The following is an 11,870-nucleotide window of genomic DNA, read 5'->3' on the forward strand; positions in this document are numbered from 1 at the left end:
CAAAAATACTCTGCAAGATCTTGATGCAGAAAATTACAAAACATGGTGGGGAGAAATGGAAGAACCTCTGATAAAGGAGCAACTGAGCACGTTCATGAAGTAAATTCATATTATAAAGACACTTTGTTACCACTCCAAAAAGTAATGGCTGAAATCAGCAACAATCAATCGACTCCATAGATGGCCAGATTCAGTGGACAGCTCTGCTGGTCTCCTTGGGGTCCCCCCTGCGGCTGCAGTTGGATGGGGACTGGGACAGTTTCATTTACTGACGCCTTGATGGACGTGAGTCTGAGTGAACTCCGGGAGTTGGTGATGGACAGGGAGGCCTGGCGTGCTGCGATTCATGGGGTCGCAAAGAGTCGGACATGACTGAGTGACTGAACTGAACTGAACTGAGGGACAGCTGGGCTACTGGGCTTCACGCTTTCTTACTTGTGATCCAGGGCTTTTCCCTCCCCACCTGAGTTTTCCATGTGATCGCCCCAGTGGAGCATCTGAAATTCTTACACAGCAGCTCAGGGATCCCCAAAGTACAGAGAGGAGGCTGCTTGGCCTTGTTAAGGCTTGTGTGCAGAACTGCCGTGATGTTACCTCTCCAGTGTTCTAATAGTGAAAACAAGTCACCAGATTAAGTGTAGGAGGACACTGGCCCCTGGGGGCCTGAAATCCAGGAGGTCAGGCTGACCAGGGTGTGTTTAGACACCAGTGCACTCTCAAGGGGAGCCCTCTCACGGGCTTCAAGGACTCACACCCCTCACAAGCAAAATGCACATACACCCACTCCTCTCTTCACTTCCAAAGCCTCATCCCATGACACAGTTCTTAAAAAATCGTGTGGGTCTGATGTATCAAACGACACACTGACTCCCTTGGGTTCCATTTGTATAACCTACAAAGGGGCTTCCCTGGTGGCTCAGACGGTCAAGAATCTGCCTGCAATGCAGGAGACCTGGGTTCGCTCCCTGGGTCGGGAAGTTCCCTTAGAGAAGGGAATGGCTACCCTCTCTTGTGTTCTGGCCTGGAAATCCCATGAACAGAGGAACCTGGTGAAATACAGTCCATGGGGTCGCAAAGAGTCAGACATGCCTGAGCGACTAACACTTTCACTTCACTTCACTATGGGGAGAGAAACTGATGGCATCCTATCTCTTGGCCCGGTGGCCCCCTCCTTCTCCTGTATCTCCACCTCAGATCCTCTGAGTACCACCTGTGTCTTCATCTTATTAGCACCAGAAAAATCACAGGATGATCAGATCGGGATGTCAGATACAGAAGTCAAGTGAGAACGGCTGCACTGAAGTGTATTAGTGGTGATGACTGAATGGTTGTCCCAAACCCAGAATACCAGGTAAGATGCATGTACAAGAAAGCCTGCCTGAGCCCTGATTTGCTATAAGTAGCACTTGCTGTTTCTCATCAAGTCACAACCAGCTATTCTTAGGCTTTTCCTCATCCAGACCAGTTCTACCTGTTAGAATGCTTTACCTCCTAGAACTTGTTAAGGAAATATTTTTCCCACAATGGCCAACTGAGAAAATCTCCCTTGTTCAAGTCACACAAATGGCAACCTAATAGACAGATTTCAAGTGTTAATTTGAAATTAATGATACCGATATTATTTCACAGTATCAATGCTATTAGGAAAGATTTTAAAGTTTGATAATGCAACTGTGGGCTTCCCCGATGGCTCAGTGGGTAAAGAATCCACCTGCAATGCAGGAGACAGAGGAGACGTGGGTTCAATCCCTGGGTCAGGAAGATCCCCTGGAGGAGGAAATGGCAACCCACTCCAGTATTCTTGCTTGGGAAATCCCGTGGATGGAGGAGCCTGGCACTGTCCAAAGAATCACAGAGTCAGGCAGGACTGAGTGACGAAGCACACACAGTGCAGCTGTGGGAAAAGGAGACCCTCATACACTGCATGTGAGGCTGACCGTGCTGGAGTGTAAATGCCCAAAGAGCTAAAGAGCACCTATTCATCTCTTCTGGGTGGAATGTGTGTGTGTGTACAACTCTGTGTCACCCCATGGACTGTAGCCCACCAGGCTCCTCTGTTCATGGAATTTGCTAGGCAAGAACACTGGAGTGGGTTGCCTTTCCTCCTCCAGGGGATCTTTCTAACCCAGAGATTGAACCCACGTCTCCTGGATCTCCTGCATTGGCAGGTGGGTTTGTTTTTTGTTTTTTGTTTTTTACCATTGTGCCACCTGGGAAGCCCTCTGGATGGAAACTACAGAAATTCTGAAATGCTATCATGAGAATCCAATGTTTCCCTTTTGAATTTCCAACCTATTGAGGATCAACATATTTATAAGGATAAAGCAAAAAAATTCATAAAATGTAGGAGAAGGCAAGGGTGGGATGCTTTGAGACAATAGCCTTGAAAGTGAAATAGATCGCCAGTCCAGGTTCAATGCATGAGACAGGGTGCTCAGGGCTGGTGTACTGGGATGACCCAGAGGGATGGGAGGGGGAGGGAGGTGGGAGGGGGGGTTCAGGATGGGGAACACATATACACCCATGGCAGATTCATATCAATGTGTGGCAAAAACCACTACAATATTGTATAGTAATTAGCCTCCAATTAAAACAAATTTTAAAATAAATAAAATTCATAAAACAAATGAAATATAACAATAGACCTACAAAATATAAGCCTGAATAATTTTTTATTATTAGATTCCATAGATGTAAAAGTCTCAGTTGAATAACTTTTGAAGTTTCTAAGTGCTTATTCTGCACTTCTGCAGTTCCTGGCCATGAAATGCTAACAGTCTGCAGTTCTCAGTTTGAGGAACTGTGCCATTAGTAACTGAACCCCACGGCCATGAGGAGATGCATTTAAAGAAGAAAATAAACATTAGGGGAAATGTTCATAGGGAAAAATAAACATTATAGTCATACAATGAAATACAATATAGCAGTTAAATGTTTCTATCCACATATTAACATGGATAAATCTTGAAATCAAAACATGGAGATAAAAAAACTGTCAACTGAATCTTTCTTGTATATTATCACTTATAGGCAGACCTCATTTTAATGCGTTTTATTGTGTTTTACAGATACTGCATTTTTTACAGATTGAAGGTTTGTGGTAACCTGCCTCACACAAGTCAGTCGGATCCAGTTTTTCAACATTTGCTCAGTTTATATTTCTGTCACATTTCAGTAATTTTCACAATATTTCAAACTTTTTTTGTTATCATTGTGTGTTAAAGTGATCTGTGATCAGTGGTTTTTTTTTTTTTTTTTTTTGTGGCTTAAACATTTATTTATTTATTTATTTTTAATTTTATTTTATTTTTAAACTTTACATAACTGTATTAGTTTTGCCAAATATAAAAATGAATCTTTTATGTTGTTACTGTGATTGTTTTGGAATTCTGTGAACCGTGCTCGTGTAAGAAGGCAAACTTAAACAGTGAATGTCGTGTGTGTTCTGCCTGTTCCACCCGACTAGCTGCTCCCCCTGCTCTCTCCTAGGGCCCTCCTGTTCCCTGAGACACAACAGTATTGGAATTACATCAGTTAATAACTCTACAATGGCCTCCAAGTGTTTGAATAAAAGGAAGAGTCGTATGTCTCTCACTGTAAATCAAAAGCTAGGAATAATTAAGCTTAGTGAGGAAGGCATGTTGAAAGCCAAGTTAGGCTAAAAGCGAGGCCTCTTGCGCCAAACTGTTAGCCAAGTCATGAATGCAAAGGAAAAGTTCTTGAAGGAAATTAAAAGTGCTGCTCCAGTGAACACATGAATGATAAGAAAGTGAGATAACCTTATTGCTGATATGGAGAAAATGTTAATCTCTGGGTAGAAAGTCAAACCAGGCACAACATGCCCTTAAGTCCTAACTCCCTTCAATTCTATGAAGGTTAAGAGAGGTGAGGCAGCTGCAGAAGAAAAATCTGAAGCTGGCAGAGTTTGGATCATGACTTTTAGGGAAAGAAACCACCTCCCTAACAGAAGTGCAAGGGGAAGCAGCGAGTGCTAACGTAGAAGCTGCACCAGTTAATCCAGAAGATTTAGCTAAGATAACTCATGAAGGTGGCCACACGAAACAGATTTTCCATATGGACAACACAGCCTTTTACTGGAAGAAGATGCCATGTGGAACTTGCACAGATGGAGAGGGGAAGTCAATGTCTGGCTTCAAAACTTTGAAGGGCAGGCTGATTCTCTTGTTAGGGGCTAAGGCAGCCAATGACTTGAAGTTGAAGCCAGTGCTCGCTCACCATTCCCCAAATCCTAGGACCTTTATGCTAAATCAGGGCTTCCCTGGTGACCCAGAGGTAAAGAATCTGCCTGCCAATCCAGGAGACATGAGTTTGGTCTCTGGTCTTGGAGGATCCCACACGCCTCGAAGCAAGTAAGCCCACTGCTGGGCCTGTGTTCCAGAGCAAGGGGGCAGCAACCACAGACGCCCTCACATCCCAGAGGCCCTGCTTCGCAGCAAGAGAAGACACTGCGATGAGAAGCCTGCGCACCCAGCTAGAGAAAAGCCTGTGCAGTGATGAAGACCCAGCACTGCTGAAAATAAAACACATGATTTTGAAAAATTGAAAGAAGAATTATGTGACATCTACCCTGCCTGTGCTCTATAAATGGAACAACAAAACCTGGGTGGTATTGCATCTTGTTTACAATGCGGTTTCGTGAAAAAAAAAAAAAAAAAAAAAAAAAGCTTTTTATTCAAAATGTTACCGCTCACTGAGAACGCACCTGGCCATCCGAGAGCTCTGATGGAGCTGTGCGAGGAGGCTCATGTTGTTTTCATGCTTGTTAACAGGACATCCACTCGGCAGCCCACGGATCAAGGGGTAATTTCAACTTTCCAGTCTTATGATTTAAGAAATATACTTCATAAGGCTATAGATGCCATAGAAAGTGCTTCCTCTGATGGATCTGAGCAAGGTCAATTGCCCAGAAAGGATTCACCACCTCGGTGGCCATGAAGAACATTTGTGATTCATGGCATGAGGTCAAAATATCAAGGTTACCAGGAGTTTGGAAGAAGCTGATTCCTCAGAAATGGAGCAGGACGCTGTGGTCATTGCTCCCTCACCATATCCTCTGCATGCCTTTTGTCTGTGGAAAACTATAAAGAATAAGTTTTATCAGAGAAGTGAGAAATGCTGAAACAAAGGAAAACAGCCAAAGGAGACTAAATAACAATAATGTAGTCATTAAGCATAGTCCATTCTGAAGGAGATCAGCCCTGGGATTTCTTTGGAAGGAATGATGCTAAGGCTGAAACTCCAGTACTTTGGCCACCTCATGCGAAGCGTTGACTCATTGGAAAAGACTCTGATGCTGGGAGGGATTGGGGGCAGGAGGAGAAGGGGACGACAGAGGATGAGATGGCTGGATGGCATCACTGATTCGATGGACGTGAGTCTGAGTGAACTCCGGGAGTTGGTGATGGACAGGAGGCCTGGCGTGCTGCAGCCTATGGGGTCGCAAAGAGTCAAACATGACTGAGCGACTGAACTGAACTGACTGAAGCGTAGTCAAGGAGCTTTAGTTCTTTCTCAAGGGCTGTGGATAATATTCTGAGCCATATCATGTGAGCTGTCTTGTAGATACTAAAACACTAGGTGGAGAAGTTAACTGCATGATGGCCAGACTGTACTTCAGCTGCCACAGTTCTGAGAATTGGCCACAAAGAAATGGGAACAAGTGCACCCCGGAACTGAAGATTAACTGAACCTAAAACAACCAAGGTGATGCTGGTCAGACCACTGATGACCAATTTGAAGATGACTGTTAGAGACGACTGTGCTGTTTCTGCACGTAACCCCCTCTCCCCAGTACTCGGTCTGTAAAGGCTCCCACTGTCAGGGGCAGGGGCGAAGTTGGACTTTGGACAGGTGTCTGCCACCCTCCACCCCCAGTTGCCAGCATCTGAAATAAAACAAACTTTCCTTTCCACCAACCTGGCCTCTTTGTTGGCTTTTGAGTGGTGAGCAGCCAGACCCCACACTCACCTTTTGGTAGCGCTCATGGATGACCGAACGGTTCAAGACCTCAGTGGAGGAAGCAACTGCAAATGCGGTGGGGAAAGTAGGGGAGCTAGAATTAGAAGTGGAGCCTGAAGGTGTGACTGAATTGCTGCAGTCTCAGGACAAAACTGGAACAGATGAAAAGCTGTTTCTTATGAATCAGCACATAGAGTGAGTTTTTGACATAGGACCTACTGTTGGTAAAGACGCTGTGAAGATTGCTGAAATGACAATGTAGGATTTAGAATATTATACAAATATTCTAAATAATTATATAAATATCACCCAAAGTTTACAGGTCACTCTTGGTTTTGTAATTTGATGGGTTTGGGCAAATATATTCATCACGTACTTTTCAAAGTTATATCTTAAAACTAGAATACTCCAGAAACTTAGTAGGGATGATAGGAAAAAAAAAAAAGAAACAACTGATGCCTTTTGAAGACAAAATCTGTGTCCCAGCCCTTCCTGTGCCCATACGAAGCAAAAAAAAAAAAAAAAAAGCTTTGAAGTCAGGCAGATCTTGGTGTGAGTTCAAGCCCTGTTCTGTGCTGTTAGCTGTATGACCTTTGTCCCAAGGTGACTCTTCTTTAAGTACAGGTCACATATAGCCTCCCTGATGAATGTACTCAATGAGCGTCTAATGTGATTTTTGGTCACCCTTCTCCAGCTGCTGCTGCTGCTGCTAAGTCACTTCAGTTGTGTCCGACTCTGTGCGATCCCATAGACGGCAGCCCACCAGGCTCCGTCGTCCCTGGGATTCTCCAAGCAAGAACACTGGAGTCGGTTGCCATTTCCTTCTCCAATGCATGAAAGTGAAAAGTGAAAGTGAAGTCGCTCAGTCGTGTCCGACCCTCAGCAACCCCAAGGACTGCAGCCTTCCAGGCTCCTCCGTCCATGGGATTTTCCAGGCAGGAGTACTGGAGTGGGGTGCCATTGCCTTCTCCATTCTCCAGCTACTGCACAGTTATTTTTAACTCCATGCCTGCTTAGAGCTGATGAGACAGACAAGTTAACAGATGTTTGCAAGTCAGACAAGGGCCAACTGGACCCATCAGAAGTACTCTGAGGTAGCTGCAGAAGCAGTAAGTAACAATTATACTAGACTGAGTTGCCATGTAACTATCTGGGTTTCAATGTATTCCCTTATAAAGTAATTCTCTGCTTATTATTCTCCTGATTCAGAAGTGAGAGCGAAAAGGAATGAAAGTCTTGGCCTGTCATACAACAGAACCACCAGTAGGAGGTGCGCTGGGCAGAATAATGGCCTGTCAAAGATGTCCATGTCCCTGTGTTATTAGTAAGGTGGGATGAAGATTGCTAACCAACTGCTCTTATTTATTTTTTTGGAACATAATTATTTATTATTTGACTGTGTCGGGTCTTAGTTGCGGCATGCGGGATCTTTAGGTGTGGCATGTTGGAGCTACTTCCCTGATGAAGGATTGAACCCAAGCCCCCTGCATTAGGAGCTCAGAGTCTTAGTCACTGGATCACTAGGGAAGCCCCAGCTGCCCTTAAAATATGGATCTTATCTTGGACTCTCTAGTTGGTTCAATATAATCCCAAGGGAAAAGGGAAGCAGAAGTTCAGAGTCAGAGAAGGTTTTGAAGGTGCCGCTCTGTTGGCTTTGGAGACAGAGGAAGCACACCCCCAGGAAAACGGATGGCCTCCAGAAGCTGCAAAGGTGAGGCAACAGTCTCTCCTGGAGATTCCAGAAGGAACGCAGCCCTGACAGCAGCTCTGTGTTAGCTCATTAGCCCATTTTAGACTTCTCACCTCCAGTGTAAAATGTATAAATGTGTAAAATGTATACATGTAAAATGATAAATGTGTGCTTTTCTAAGGCTTTTTAAAAGTATTTATGTATGTATTTATTTTGGGCTGCACTGGGTCTTGGTTGCCGAGCGTGGGCTTTCTCCAGTTCGGTGGGCGGGCTCCTCACTGCAGCGGCTTCTCTCGTGGTACACAGGCTCAGTTGCCCTGTGGCATGTGGGCTCTTCCTGGACCAGGGATCAAATCCTTGTGTCCTGCATTGGCAGGCAACTTCTTAACCACTGGACCACCAGGGAAGTCAGATGTGTGCTGACTTAAAGCTGCTTTAAGTTTGTAGTAATTTGGTGACAGCGGTGTTGGGGCCCAAGGCAATCTGGCCCCAAATATGCCACGGTGCCATATTGATTAGTTTGAATGAAAGTTACGTAAGAAACAGCTGATACAAGGACACTCTGACCCTCCCCTCCATCTCCCTGAAAACAGGAAATAGGTCTCCCATGTGAAAGTTGCCAGGAAAGCTCTAGAAACAACCTTGTTTCTTCTTTACTAATTTATCACCCAAGCCCAATTCTGTTTAGATTCTTCACTAATTAATCACCTAAGTCTCAGTTTCTTCATCCTCTCCATTCCTCACAAATGTGTTGTTTCTTTGTCTAAAGAATCTAAAAACTGACTGCCTTGGTTACTTCTTAGGTCTGTTCTATAAGAATTGTATGGTTTTTTTTTCTCCTATTATTCTGTCTTGGGTCAATTCAGTGATTAGATTATACAACAGAATTCAAGAAGGATGGGAGGAAATTGTCCCTCTCGAAACATGAAAGAATCCCCCTCTCTTTCAGGCAAAGACAGGCACAATAAAGGACAGAAATGGTATGGACCTGACAGAAGCAGAAGATAAGAAGAGGTGGCAAGAATACACAGGAGAACTATACAAAAACGATCATAATGACCCAGATAACCACGATGGTGTGATCACTCACCTAGAGCCAGACATCCTGGAATGTGAAGTCAACTCTGTGCGACCCCAGAGACTGTAGCCCACCATGCTCCCCCGTCCCTGAGATTCACATGCTAGCAAAGTAATACTCAAAATTCTCCAAGCTAGGCTTCAACAGTACATGAACTGAGAACTTCCAGATGTTCAAGCTAGATTTAGAAATGACAGAGGAACCAGAGATCAAATTGCCACCATTCGTTGGATCATAGAAAAAACAAGAGAGTTCCAGAAAAACATCTACTTCTACTTCATTGACTATGCTAGCTTTGTAGATCATAACAAACTGGAAACTTCTTCAAGAGATGGGAATACCAGACTACCTTACCTGCCTCCTGAGAAATCTGTATGCAGGTCACAGAGCAACAGTTAGAACCGGATATGGGAAAACAGACTGGTTCCAAATTGGGAAATGAATACATCAAGGCTGTATATTGTCACCCTGCTTATTTAACTATATACAGAGTACATCATGAGAAATGCTGGGCTGGATGAAGCACAAGCTGGAATCAAGATTTCCCGGAGAAATATCAATAACCTCAGATATGCAGATGATACTACCCTTATGGCAGAAAGTGAAGAACTAAAGAGCCTTTTGATGAAAATGAAAGAGGAGAATGAAAAAGTTAGCTTAAAACTCAACATTCAAAAAACTAATGGCATCTGGTCCCATCACTTCGTGGCAACAATGGCAGACTTCATTTTCTTGGGCTCCAAAATCACAGCAGATGGTGACTACAGCCATGAAATTAAATGACACTTGCTCCTTGGAAGAAAAGTTATGACAAACCTAGACAGCATATTAGAAAGCAGAGACATTAATTTGCCAACAAAGGTCCTTATAGTCAAAGCTATGGTTTTTCCAGTGGTCATGTATGGATGTGAGAGTTGGACCATAAAGAAGGCTGAGCACTGAAGAATTGATACTTTTGAACTGTGGTGTTGGAGAAGACTCTTGAGAGTCCCTTAGACTGCAAGGAGATCAAACCAGTCAATCATAAAGGACCTCTGTCCTGAATATTCAATGGAAGGACTGATGCTGAAGCTGAAGGTCCAATACTTTGGCCACCTGATGCGAAGAATTGACTCATTAGAAAAGACCCTGATGCTGGGAAAGACTGAGGGCAGGAGAAGGGGATGACAGAGGATGAGATGGTTGGATGGCATCACTGACTCAATGGACATGAGTCTGAGTAAGCTCCAGGAGGACAGGGAAGCCTGGCGTGCTGCAGTCCATGGGGCCGCAAAGAGCTGGACACGACTGAGTGACTGAACAACAACAGCAACAGTGGAAATAGGAAACTAATCCAATCCCTGAAACATGAAGAATGGATTCCTATGGAAAGCAGCATAGAACGTGAGTCTTACTTTTCCTCTTTTTAGAGTCACTGTCCATCAAACCGGAGACACTGGGTTCAAATGGCCCCTCGTGGTTGATCTGGGCTGAGATGCAGCCATAGGAGGCCTTTCATTAAACCTCTTCTAGCTCGATGTAGCTCTGGCAGCCACAGGGCTGTGCTCATCACTATGCGCTAGTGGCCTGGTCTATTCCATGACAAATGCTGATCACGGGTCCCTCAGAACGTGCCTGACTTCTCCCCTCAGGACTCTTCTTGGAGACCAGATACTGTGCATGAATGTTGCTTGATCTTTCTTGATCTTTGTTTTAGATGTTTAGATTTACCTGGTAAACTTGACTCATCTCTCAGGATGTAGAGCCAAGGTCTTCTCTTATGGTAAATTGAGTTTGGAGCCCCAGTTTCTTTACTCCCCTGTAGAGCATCCACACCGACACCGTGGAAAAGTGGAGTGTACTGCCCAGTCCCTTGACTTTGGACGTGGCAACCTTGCTCGCTTTGGCCACCGGAATTTTAGTGACCGCAGTGAGAGGCGAGACTTACTGTTTTTGCACTGTTGAGCTCTTTTGCTCTTTAGAGACCCACTCTGAGAGCAAATTCAGATCTAAGGAAGACAAGAGCCATGTGGAGTGCATGCAAACCCAATCAGCAGCGTAGAGCTGAACCCAGAGCTTGCAGTCAAGTTCAGCCCAGCGGGTTGGCCATTGTTCGGTAGACCATGAGCATGAGGACTATTGTTTTAACTCACTGTGTCTTTGAGCCATGAGCTGCAACATTACTGTGGCCATAGCTGGTTGCTACTCCTCCCACAGGAAAGCTTTGCCAACTCCTCTCCCTTGATGGATGGAACTGACCACTCTGCTTGGTGCCCACCATACAGTCTTACTGGGGCAGATGTTCACATCTGTCTCCCCAGCTGGACTTCAGTTTCCCTGATGGCAGGTCCCAGGTATCGACTTTGCATCTGTGACCTCTGAGCTGCTCAGAATATAGTCAGCCCCGATACATTTTTTTTTTTTTTTAACAAAAAGAAACGATTAACCAAATGAATGGATACAAGGAACACAATGGATTCCAAGTCTGTGACCTTCAAATAGCGACAGCGAGGAGAGGAAGAAGTCATAGGTTTCTGGGCCACTGCAAATATCATCTAGTTCCTCAGGGGCCCAGCGTTGTTGGTCAACCGAAGAATTCATATTCTTTAATGAAATCTTCCAATAGCATAAATGCTAATGTAATCTATGAGGCAAAGATATTTATTTCAAAGTCATGGCAAAGGTACAGCTGCTAGCAATCATGTAGGCCTTTCTTCAAATGATGTACTCAAAAAGAACAATGCAACTCATATAAGGAATGACAAGTTTTGACAGGAAAAAGAGGCCCTCCTACTCCAAAATATTGGGAGCTGTAGTTCTAAATGATTCCTTTTTAAGACGCCATCAAGAATTCAGCTCTTGCTTGTTGACTTGTGGTTCATGGAGCAGGGACTTTGTGTGACTGTCTGACTTACTCTCTTCTGAATCTCTGGGTCACTGCCTGTTTACATGACCAGGGCAGGGCTACTGTGAGACTTCAAGATGCCTCAAAGGAAATTATAAGCTTTCATTCTCTCTCCACCCTTCCTGTCACGAAAGCTGTCACATCGCGGCATCTCCTAGCTCAGTCTTGGGTTTTCAATTACAGTTGTTGCCATAAGAATGCTTCCAAGAGAGGCTTATTCAATAGGAAGAAACTCACAT

The 11,870-nt window shown here is 44.4% G+C and overlaps 1 pseudogene; it reads left to right on the forward strand.

Moving 5' to 3' along the window:
* Window positions 1–3,548: 3,548 nt before the first annotated feature.
* Window positions 3,549–6,325, forward strand: LOC129647244 (tigger transposable element-derived protein 1-like; annotated as a pseudogene).
* Window positions 6,326–11,870: the final 5,545 nt, after the last annotated feature.

Source organism: Bubalus kerabau, chromosome 3, assembly GCF_029407905.1.
Source record: "Bubalus kerabau isolate K-KA32 ecotype Philippines breed swamp buffalo chromosome 3, PCC_UOA_SB_1v2, whole genome shotgun sequence".
Classification (NCBI taxonomy): Eukaryota; Metazoa; Chordata; class Mammalia; order Artiodactyla; family Bovidae; genus Bubalus; species Bubalus kerabau.